Below are 12,718 nucleotides of genomic sequence, written 5' to 3'. Positions count from 1 at the left end.
CAGTTAAAAGCCTGATGAAGTACTTTAAACCTGTACAAAGGGGAAATGCATAAAACTAAGGCACTTCTTTTGGCTCCACAACAGCATAGAAAAGATTACTACCAAAAATGTTCAATTTTGATGTCTGCACTTAAGAAGGCTATAGCAATAACTGAGTTTAAGGTCTGGGGCTGGATAGTAAATCTTGCGGTGTAACATTTGAGGAGTTCTGTCTCTATTATTACCAAAGAAGATAAAGCAGCTTTTTGATACTGGAGAGTAAATATGTACACATGGGGGGAGGGGGGGGGAAAGACTGGTACTGAGGAGTGGGAGGACAGCACTTTCTTAATCCTGACATCAAAGTCATGCAAGCTCAAATACAGAGAAGCCAAAACAGACAAATCCAGTGTTCTGTAGTAACAAAAACTGAAACAGAGGCAGTGGTAAGTTCTTCATTAGCTGTGAATTTTTAAAGTGTTAAGTATCTTTTGTGAAATACACAATTTAACCAGCTTCTAGGGAAAAAAGATGGCGTTGTACAAACAAAATTATCATAGTGATAGGTTTTGGCTTTATAGTGGCAAACTTTTGGAGCACAGACTTCTCTCAACACTCAGTTTATCACCAGCTGTCCTGTAACTTTATAGCTGCTACTTAATAAATACAATAGAACTAAAAGCTTAAGTTAATATGATCAGAAGTGGTGAGTATTGGATGTTGGAGCATAAACTGTAATTGGTTTTAAGTTCAAAGAGCTTTTTTCATTATTTTAATAGAATCCTTATACATTTTGCCACCTTAATTTGTCCACAATCTAAGTGACTTGCATTGTTGCTATTATGGCTACTGTAGAAGTGTTTGTCTTCAAACCTTTAGCATCTTTCTTGTCTACTAAAAAAAAAAAAATAAAATCACTTGGCTTCTACCTGTTTTTGGTAAGGTAGAGAAAGGAAATAAGAAGGAAATGTATGTAGAGATCACTGATACCAGGATAGATCCTCACTGGTAGACATCAAGTCCAGCCTTAATGCTGAAGTACCTGGCATATGTCAACATCTCAGGAGATGATGTGCTTTATAAGGTCCTCCAAGTTTTTCCTCTGTTTGCTTAATGCAAGTTGAACCAGTTGGCAGTCGCTGTCCACGAGGATTTCTGTAAGATGTTAAGACATCTGAGACGATCTAGTGTTGTCATTGCTTAGCAGCTCAGGACTTCCTAAGCTCTAAACTCAGAATGGTTGTGATCAGAGTACTTTTTTTGAGCTTTTATAGCCAAAATACATGTTTTATTTTAAATTCTTCAGTACATTTTCAGAAGATAAGGATCTTTCTTAAATATATTGTTAAAGAATCATTTGTCAGCACAGGGGCCCCGTTGTAGACACTGCCTAAATGGTAACCTCTTCAGGGAGAATCCTCTTAAGTCTTTAAGTCTTTCACCTGAAAGAGGAAGAAATGTCAAGTATGTGATCCTATATCAAGAAGTGTACTGACAATTAAAAAAAAAGGGCAAAAACCAACAAACTCCGAACCTTCTAGAACCAAACTTTTCCCTAGTTCTTATTGAAGACTGGGATTTTTCTCTTCCCTAATAATACAAAAAAAGTAGGAAAGTTATTCCTGATTGTGTGGGGAATACTTTTGACTAGACTATTGTGAACCTTGAGATTAAAGCAGTTGATTCATTTTCTGTGGTCAGTGATGGAACTTAAAGCTGCATATGTGCAGTTCCAGGCATATCAGTACATTTTTCTTTCCCCACTTCACTGATACCTAGGCAGCAGATTGCTTTCTGATGGACAATTTGCTGAAACAGGGAAGCTTCTCCATCATAGTCAAGGTTATAATGATCCTTCCTCATCTGGAAGCCTTGGAGATGGTGAACCCAAGAAGACTTCAGTTTGTGATACGTACGGATGCAAGCTTGAGTTAGGCATTAATTTTGTGACTGACTAAAAGCCTACAAAGACAATTAGAAATTAAGCTTACAGTCTTTTTCCCTTTTGCTTCTCAACATGTGGGAAAGGAATGTGCAGAGGAGAGAGAACCCTAATTAGCATTTCTCATACCTCCAGCTTTTAGAGCTTCAGGATAGTTTTATTCCATTTCCAAGATACATTACTGAAGAAGGATTACTACCTTAATTTTATAATGTATGCAAAGAAGCATTTATTTTCCATTTACTTTCAAGCAAGGGAGAAGAATGTAAATAAACCTGAGTGTTTAACTTTTTTTTTGAAGCTAAATAGAGGAATCACTGGTTCTTGGACCTCTTTACTACTTGCTTATCTCCTTGTACAATATGTTAAGTATGATGAATGAGGTTTTCTCATCTGTTCCGGTTGCACTGACTGAAGTGATGTGTGTTTGAAACACAGCTTGCTCAGAATTTCTCTAAGCATTTTAATCCTGGGTATTGCATCTCCATTGAATAATGGTTAAGCCTGCTAAGGCTGTTTGATTTCAAGTGCTGGTAAACTTTTCTGCTAGTGACTCTTAAACACTGACTTTTTGGTATAACCAATAACCAAAAAAGGCTTTTGCCTGTAGTGTTTGTGTGCTTGGTAGCATGTAAATGTTTAGGTAACAGTTCTTTTGAGGCTATAGTGCCAATTCAACAGTGTCATACACATTTTCAGTAGATGGCTTTCCCTTCAAGCCCTTTTTGAGATGGTGCTGGTCTGAAATTCCACTTAGTCCTTTCTTGCATAAACAGAATGTAATGATTCGTATAAATTAAAACAACTTTAAACTGTTATTCCCAGTTGCTCTTGCATCTGACATCGCTTAAGTGAGATGGCAGCACTCACCAATCTGCTGTCTTTCAGCAATAAAACGGATGCATTCCATTTTTTGCTCTCCAACTGGGAGTCCCATGCTTACCAAATCTGGAGTGTGTGCTCTGTGTATTCGATGCTTCTCCGAAATGAAAAATGGTTAGGTTGGCCTCAGATGTTAAGGGCAGCACGGGGGAAAAAAATTCCTTTTGCTCATTGCATAGGATGAGAGTGCCAAGGTACATCACCTGCTTCTAAGTCAGAAGACTAAAGGATGCTCACAATTTATATTGCTGGAGATGAGAGATACATTCAATCTCAAAACTTTTGGATCAGTGACTTTGTCCAAGAATTAACCTTTTTTCTGTAGAAATTTGCAGGGCATTGACTTGACATTTCCATTCTATTTTCAATCCAGCATTAAATTTGGTAGTTATAGCACTAACTTGTGATTGCCAGAGCTCAGAGCTGTTTCAGATAATGATTTCAGTAGTGTCTCTTAAAGCTGATTTTGGTTTAGTATGTGTTGAAGAAATCTGAATTAACTCTTTCTCCTTTACATTCCTTTTACTTTAATTCAGCTCAGTTCTTTGTGATCCCTCTACTGTTACAAAATAAATACAGGTACTGATACTTGATTAATGTTTGTTTAGAATACATTTTTTTAATTAGTAATTGTTAATTACTAATAGATAAGTGATAGAATAGATACTGCTTTTAAAGACTAAATCATGGTTGGATATAGTTGTAAAAATGCTGCTGTACTTCAGTTGAGCTAGGTACGGCATTGACTGGTGCAATTTCTGTATGAGTGGTGAAGTTATCCTTCTTAAATTCTCCTTTGTTTTGTATCTTAACTTGAAGCTGCCCAATCATTTTCAGACTTGAATTTGTTTAACGTCAGTATGTCTAGTCCTAACAAAGGTTGGCCAGTTGTCAGCTATCAGCTCGTTCTTACTGGAATTAATTAAAAGTGTTCTTCTGCAGAAACAATCATCTTGAATATTTGTACTAGCTTATTAGCTTGTTAGATGGTAGAACAGGTTCCTGGAGGTCTTCAGGTGGAAGGCAGAGAACTGGAGTGAGCCAGGTAACCTGTGTTCTTTTCTCAGCTTTGAAATCCATCTCCCAATAGGACTGAGTCTCCCCAGGGGAATGTAGATGTACTTACTGCTTGAAACTCTGTAGTTAATTATATTTGGCTAATTCTAATAACTTGCATGTGCGCTTTGCTTGCTTACTGTTCAATAGCTGATATAAGCCATGGGAGATCTTAGGGGTTTGTTTAAAAATTGGTGTTGGGGTGGGAGAAATCTACCAGGTTATGGACTGACTTGAACAAAAAACATCCCAGCTTGTGGTTTAAAGGACTTGTTTAAATAGTTCTTAATGAAATGAATTGGATATCGTGTGTTTTCACACTGCGCTCCTGCAAGCAACAAAAATAATTGCATTTAACCCCACATTTTAGCAAGGCTATTTGGGAGATGTTTTTCCCTGCTTTTATTTTCAATTTAAAAAAAAAAAACATTTAGTAGTGAGTGTTCAGCATATTAATGCCTGACTGAAAAGACTAGCAGAATGAGTGATTTGCATTGGTTTTTTTAATTACAGCTTTATAAAACTGTAGATACTTGCATAAAGTCCATCATTGGATATAGGTTGTTTTTCAATGACATAGCAAGAAGAGGACCAAGACAAGTAAACAAGTGCACAATCTAAATCTTTCTTAAAATGCTTTACTGTTCTGGGAAGATATGTTGTCCTCCATGCAGATTCTGCTCTTCCTCTACTTGCTCTTAGCTGCTGTTTGTTTTCATTAGCCGAACTAAAATAAGAAACAAAGCCCTGAGACTGACCAGTTTCTGTCTCTCTAATATGTACACAATGTACTTGCTTTTAACTTCATCTACTGCATGTTGTTAATGCTGTACACAGATGCAATTGGAGTATTTCTTTGGTGTTGTACAGCATGATGCATTTCATTCCCCTTTCTAGTTTACCTCCCATTGGCTATATATTGCTTTACAACTGGAAAAAACTGAGTTTTTGGGAATTGAGTCTGTTTGCATATGAAATCTTTTTTTTCCTGTGAGTCTTATGAGAAATGTCCTGCTTGGAGAGTCTCAGACAGTATTTTCCTGTGTTTATTCATGTTATTTTGCTTTATTTTATAAGTGGATATTGATTTCTGATGTGTTGTTACACTTAATGTTGAATAAATCTGATTTCCGTTTTGAAAAGTGAAACTGTGTTAGTGAAAATGTTATGTAATGCTAATTCACTTTAGACTTTTCCCAGAGTGTATAAACTTTGATTTTTTTATTTTTTTAAAAACTTGAGAATTTTTTTTTGTTATGCTTAGGAGTCTGGCCAGTATTTCTTTGCTTACCATGCTATCATTAAATTTGATATCAATTGTACTGGGAAGAGGAAGGTGGAGACACTTTGGGCAGATAGGGTGCTACAGTTAGGCTTGGAAATGCTGAGTATTAGGGCTCGTGCTTGAAAGATGCTTTGACTTTGTAAGTTGCTTCATACTATGAAGATTTAGGATTTGGGGTGGAGTGGGGTGTTTCTTCTGAACAAGGTGAAAAGCCTTTCCAATTAACTATTGGTATGGTGCCTTGAGATTTTGATTGTAAGGAGTAGTTTGAGAATCCTTAGGCTCTCTTAAAAGTTCTTACTGTTTAATATTCCTTACGTTGCTAACTCTTCACAACTCAGAAGAAGCACAAGCACAAGAACAGTTTTTTTTTTTTTTAAATGAATTATCTTGTAACCACTGCTGCAAACTGAATGCCTTACATCTAAAGCCCCACCTATCTGAAGGTGATAAAATTGCAATGAGATAAGCAGGTGAATGACAATACAGGTGAGGGACCATGGAAACAGTGTGATGGTGTTCAGACAACTTATAGTGCAAAATAAATTTTCTTCCCTGGAGAGAAACGGGTTATTGGAAATCAAAACTATAAGTTATTCCCAGTTGTAGTCCAATACAGCCCACTTCAGAAGCAATGATGTGGTGTGTGAGATGGTCATTGGCTTCACTTCACTTTGTCCTTAGTATCTTTGATTAAACTTCATATATGAATCAACTCTGCATCTTTAGAGAGCTAAATTACTTTCTGATGGGGACCGACCATTCATTTCTCTGGCAAGTTGTGAATGAACTTATTTTAGCATAGGCTGTAATAAATGTCTTTTTTTTAGCTGTTAAATTTGGCACCCAGGCAAGTGGACCACAGAGCATTGTAATCCCATGGGATGATAGTGCTGAGCTTTGGATAATGACCAGTTTCAGCAGGGTGGGATTCAGTCACTGAAGTTAGATTTGTTTCATTCTAGATGAACTATTTTTGATTACTGCCGAATTAAAGTCCATTTCCTGACCCTGTCAAATTTAAGCTTTTAAACTGACAGTTTTAACAGTTCCACTGGGTGCTGGCATTGCTTGTGAACGTCTGCAGTATCCTGCTCAGCCTTAGTGAGGTGAAGGCCAGGGGTCTTCTGTATTCAAGGAGTGGCTGAAAGCATTCCAGAAATATCTTCAGAATCTCATACTGGATTTCCGTTTGTTCCATACATCTTATTTAAATCTACTCGTTCTATAACTTCTCTCATTAGTACTGGTTTTATACAGGGAAAGCTTAGCGATATGACAATATTCTAGAAGTTGTATGCCACAGTTACCACGTGTGGGTGAAGGCATGTGAATACACAGGTGGGTGAGGAAAGGCTGGAGGCAGGGTCAGGAGAAGCTGTATACCACAATTCACCTGTGCTCTGAAATGCAATCTAGAGGAATCATTGGGAAGATGAGTTGTATGCAAGGGAAGTTTGAATACAAACTTTTTAATTGCTGAAGAACTTTTTTTTCTTACCCCCTTCTACTGTCATGATAAAAATCCTCTTTTAAGGGTTCAGAGGCAAAATCCTGAAGAGGATTGTGAATAAAAATCCTGGTTTGGGGAAAAAATCCATTCTGTTTTCTGCTCCAAATATAAAATGTTAATCTTTTTCTAGTAATTTTAGAGGAAGTAGATGAAAAGAAAGAATGTTATTTGGGATGTTTTATTTGTCTGTCTCCAATGGTATGTATATCCAACGTTATCTGCCAGAAATGCTTCAAGATAGATGGGTACAGAATAAAACACACCAAATCTTGTGGTGTTTAAAGCATGTTCTTTTTTTTTTTTTAGCCTGCTGTTGTCTAGTTAAAGTAGATAAAAGCCTGGATAGCTGTAGTTTACGTTGCCAGAGATTTTGATTAATTTCTGTTTGGGACTGAAGAAGCAGTGGAGACATAAGAAAGAAAACACTGAGTCTTGGAGAAAGTTGATGAAAATTAATGAGTCACCAGTATGTAACAAGCAAAGGTCCTCTGAAAGTAGACTTCTCATGAGGCTTATCACACTTCCTAAAAAAAACTTCCATTTATAAGTCCACGATGAATTGTTCAAAGGTGTGCTTTAGCTGTAGCGTTTCTGCTTTGTGTGTGTTTGGATTCGTAAACAGCAAAAACTCCAAATTTAATTAGAAGTAAAAAGAACAACCAGCTTCAGCTATGAAACTTCAAAGAGGAAAGAATACATCATTTAAAGACAAGTTTTCTAGCGTAAAGTAACCAAATACAGCAGCGAGCTGTGTATCAGTAAGCTTGATTTCTTTTGATAAGCTGCTCAATCCATCATTATCTCAACGTGAAGTTGTTTTGTAGCAAAACTGACTTTTTTCTTGTGTAATGCAAAGAAGAGTCTCTGGAGTGCAATTTATCCCCTTAAGTGTGTACCTTCTGCAACCTCTATAGTCTAAGCAAGGCCTTGGGATACCTCTGCTGCTTTGCTCTTGTCAGTGTATTTCAACAAACTACAGGCAAACGCAAGATGTTGTTTTTTTTTGAAAAGTTCAAAGTTTTTATTGGAATTTTGTTTTGTGGAGCGTGGAATACATCATTTTAAGATTCCTGGCAGGTGTAGCCAGAGCTATTGGGCTTTGCTAGAGGCCACAGTCTGAGCTGACTGCTGTGCCTACTCAATGCATATATTGCTAATATTAGCCATAGACAAGCACGTTAGTTTTGTTGAGACTCTGAAGGGAGTGGAGACAGTTCTCACTCACCAAAATGTTGAAATGTTTTCTATCTAAAACATGACAGTATGGGAGGAAGCCGTGAACTAGATCTACTTACTTCAGTTAACTCAGGTTATTTTTTGAACAGGAAAATCAATATTACTCTGTCCTTCAACATCCCAAAGTAGTGAATAAAGGAGAACATAATTTCCTCTTACAAAGGGCTACCAAAAAAATTGTTCATGACATAGATGCCAAGAGTTAAGATACTAAAAGGAGTAAAGTAATATGCTTGTATAGCTGATAGGAACAGTGAAGGCACCACGGTTCCATGTTAGGTTTATCGGTATTGAACTTCGTTAATGATGGAAAAGATGAAATGTAAGCAAAGGAAGCAGAAAACATATTGGAAATTCAGTGTAAACAAGACAAATATAAAGAAGTGTAGATGAGTGATTAGGTGATTGGTTTTGATAAATGTATGTTAGAAATGTCAGCTACTTGATCCCTAGAATGCTCTGGATGTAATTCATTACTTGTGAAAGAGACTTGGCAGTCCAAGTGAGAACTCAGTGTTCAGCTGCTATCAACTTGAACATGTAAGATGTTAGGATTGGAATTGGGTATGTAGAAAATGGCGATTGTGCAAGGTGATCATTAGCAGCCATGACACTAATTTCTCTTAAAAGCTAATTTTGCTCTTCTTGAATCAGTCATGTTGAGGGATTTAGTATATACTCTTCAAAAACACTTGACTCCAAAGCCCCACCCAACCTGCCCTTGAACATTTCCAGGGATGGGTCATCCAGGGCTTCTGTTCCAGTGCTTCACCATCCTCAACGCAAATAATTTCTTCTTAATATCTAATTTAAATGTACCCTCTTTTAGTTTAAAACTGTTACCCCTTGTCCTATCACTGTATTCCCTGATAAAGGGTCTATCCCTATCTTTCCTCTAGGATCCCTTTAAGTACTGCTATAAGGTTTCCCCAGAACCTTCTCTTTTCTAGGCCAAATTATCTGAACTCTAACTGCTTGTCTTCATAGGAGAGTTGCTCCAGCTCTCCAATCATCTTTGTGATCCCTTTGGATCAGATGATCATCTTGGCTTTTTGGCTTCTGCCAGATACTTCAGTATTCCTGTGGAACAAAATTGTTCTGAGATTTGTATGGAAATAAATCAACCTTCCTTGGCATGAATTAGCTGCAACTGCAAAGGCTATTTTGGATCTGTATTTGCTGTAGTTAAGAATACCCAAGAGTCCTATTTTCCAAGGGAGCTCCAACAAACCTATTATCAAAGAGCTGTGATTGATTTTGTTGCATTACAACCAAACATTAATTTTCTTCTTTTGTTCCACAGGGAGAAAGGGGCGTATGTTTTCCATCCCTTTAAAGATGATCTTCATCTCCAAGCACTGTGTAAGCTGGCATATGTTAAAATTTCTGAACATCAATGGAGAAGGCAGCACTGTAATTCACACGTTTTGATTTGACAGCTAGGTCGCAAATATGCTAACGTTCAACTTGTTGGTTATTATTGCTGCTCCTTTTCACAAGGGAAAATTAGTATGCACATTTGAGGATGGCTTCTTTACAAAGAGTTACGTAAACTAGGCAGGCAGCTCAATTTCCTAGCTGTTTATGAAAAGGCCTTTTATTTCTTACTATATTCCCAGTCTGGGAGAAGTCAAACATTCATTTGAACAGAAAAGCTTGGAAGTTGAACAAATAGCTCCTTCACTTAAATGCAGCCCGAACTCTTCTGAAATACTAGCTGTTTCTATTTTTTTCTTTCTTGAGGGTTTTACACCGTTGAATCACTGTTTTAGTGCTGTGTTCAGGATATATCACATTCAAAATTCGTCTACAGAAGACTTTAGGGAAATCTGTGTGTCCATGCTTTTCCATGCAAGGAATAAGCAGATGAGAGAATTTCACTTATTACAGCTCTTAGGTCACCTAGCTATGGAGGAAGGAACAAGTCAGTTGCATATTAATAAGAGGCTTCTCTGAGTCTGAAATAAAACCAGAAATTCTAAAAGTAAACTAAGCAGAGAAAAAGCCTAATAGGAAATAATATAACACTAAAATTTGACTGTCCTTACTACTTGAAAATAGCTGTTCCCAATGCATTAGTTTCTAGACAGTTGCAGTCACAGACTCTGCTTCTTAGATTACTGAACCTATTGACCTTTGAGGTATGACTTCCCAAATTCAGACAAAACCAATGTGAAGCCATGTGGTGAATGGGGCTGCTTGACTTTGTCATTCCCAGTGTTTGCATGGTGTGTCTATTTCTCACAGCAGCTGTAATAGTTTAAAGCTCCTGGTAACTGTGTTAGGAGCTACCCTCAGCTTGTGCAGGGTGATTAATTGCTTTGAGGAGATCACTAAATTCTTAGTGGCCTCCTGTTGTCATTGAAGCTGTGATGTTTGTAGTGGTTTGCAACAGCAATGGACACCTGATTTGATCAATACTCCACCGCAGGCTGTAGTTAGTGGGAGCAATGAAAAATTCAGAGATGGAAGAATAGAACAGTCAGGAATTGAAAAACTGAATCGGTATTAGTTTTCAGTGAAATACTGCTGCTGGATTGTGAATCTAAAATCAGATGCCTCCTTGAATTTTTATAGCTTAATTGTATGGACACCAGAAGGATTTGCCAACACTTGTTTTTAAATTGTTTTTGAATAGTACCCTATTCACTTGAAGCACTTAAATAGTGCCCCATTAACTTGCCAGCTTCAAACTATAACTCATGCAAGTTACCTTGATCATTTATTTTTCCAAATTATCTTATTGGAAGACTTTTAATTACTATCACTTCTACTTCATTTCTGCCCCATCTCTGCTAGCAATTACATGGTCAGCTGAAACTAGCAAATTTTTGCTGAGTAATGCTGGAAGTGTGACAAGACCTTAATTACTGAAGTTTTGTTTACTTTCCTTCCACAGCACCATAAAACTGGATTCTACAAATGCATAGAAAATGGCGCCGTGTATATGACTGCATGTATTTATAGCATAAGGATATGCCTTACTGTTACACATGCTTTGCACCATTGCAAATCATTTGCTCATTGTGCTTAGTGAAACTGAAGTAGTATAGTGTTCTCCTTTATTTCTGTTTTCCAGTGGTAAAATACAGCTGTAATATCTTGCTCACAACTGTCAACAGGTTAGCTTCATGAATCTCTATGCAGCCATTTTCATTTGATGTGGTAACGAGTACTCTGCAAATACCCTACAAAACTACAGGTCTTACAAAGCTGCTTTTAATGAACCAGTGGGACTTGGTTCCTTTGCTTTCAACAGCAGCCAGCCCCAGCTGAGCTTTCCTCGTGTACTTCAAGTCTGTATTTGATCACTGTGTAGACTGCAACTGCTTCTGCTTTGTCCGTTTTGAGGCCCTTACTTGATAGGACACAACCCAGAGCAGCTCCGCTGGGTTCAGTCTAATGAAATAGCTACTACCTAGCACAGCAAATCTTACAGTAATAAGGTGGGGGGGGGGGGGGGGAGGGGGGGAAGAAGACTTCCTTACGAGAAATTCAGGTTTCCCGCTTTGGACTCTACATCAGCTAACAATGTGGGCATTGACATACATATGTATATGTAAGGTGTATGGCTAAAGTTTAGAATAAATTCCCATCTAACACCTTAGGACAGCAATGCGGCTTTCAAGTAGAAAAATTCTGTTGTTTTGTCTGTCACTTTGAAGTGAAAGATTTCTATTGTTTTCTGGTCCTTCAAAGGTAACTATCAACAAAGGATCTTTGGATCTTTGCTTTAATGAATGCAAGTAAATAGCGTAATACATTTCGATTAAGCTTCACATGGGAGGTTCAAATCTAGTTCTTACTGTTGCTCATTTGCTTTGTGACTTTTAATTAAAACACTTCAATTGTTCTGTAAAATAAAGGTAATAGTGACTTGCTTCCTGCAGGGGGTTGAATAAATGTTAAGCTTCTGTTAATTGAAAGTGCTATTCTGAGTTCTAGGTATTAGTAATTCACCGGATTAAGGGATGAAACTCTTCTGAGAGCTAAACATTTCCTCCTGCAAAGAGAAGTTTTGATTTTCAAAGCTACATGAGACTCTACTCTGTCTTTCAGGACACACTAATCTATTCATTTTCAAAAAAAAAAAAAGTGGAAAGTAAAATGAAAAGCTAGGAAAGAGTATAAAAATAACAAGCGGGTTTGACCTTTCTTCATCTTAAACAGGGAGTTTCAGAAAGTGACAGATGATGGGGGAAGGAAAAGATAAATCTGAGAATGTAAAGTGGCATAGAACTGTCACAAAGACTTTCAACAGTGCTCTGTATTTATTTCACAGATGTACTGCTAGTTATTTTGAAAACCACTGTAAATTAATGGAGTAATAGAAAGGAATGCACAGGCTTATCCTGACATTGCTGCTCATTAGCTGAAGGCATGGACATGTACGCTGCTAAAGCAGATTCCCTGTTTCTGGAGTTTGTTTTCTTTGCAGGAGGAGAGCCTTGCAGCTTGACTTCTTTGATATGCATGTTCAATGAGCCCACCTAGAATTTCAGAATTATTGAGATGTCTGATTAACCTGCTAGTGGATTGCAGATAGCATATGTTTTCTGAGAATGTCAGGCTGATCTCCTTCCATATGTTGATTTTGAAGTGTACTGAGGGACAGTGTCCCTCCCCCCTCTTTTTTAGACCTTTATTCACTCACTAGAACATGGATCACAGAAGCACAGAACTGCTAAGATTGGAAGAGACTGTCTAATACGATGCCCCTTTTTTTCAAATTGAGGTTTCCTACAGCAGGCTCTCAGGGCTGTGCTCAGTTTGGAGCATCTTTACAGCTGAGGACTCCACAGCCTCTCTGGGCAACCTGTCCTGT

The sequence above is a fragment of the Cygnus atratus genome, chromosome 4 (genome assembly GCF_013377495.2).
Source record: "Cygnus atratus isolate AKBS03 ecotype Queensland, Australia chromosome 4, CAtr_DNAZoo_HiC_assembly, whole genome shotgun sequence".
In the NCBI taxonomy this organism is placed as follows: domain Eukaryota; kingdom Metazoa; phylum Chordata; class Aves; order Anseriformes; family Anatidae; genus Cygnus; species Cygnus atratus.
Note: the sequence above shows the minus strand (reverse complement) of the source record.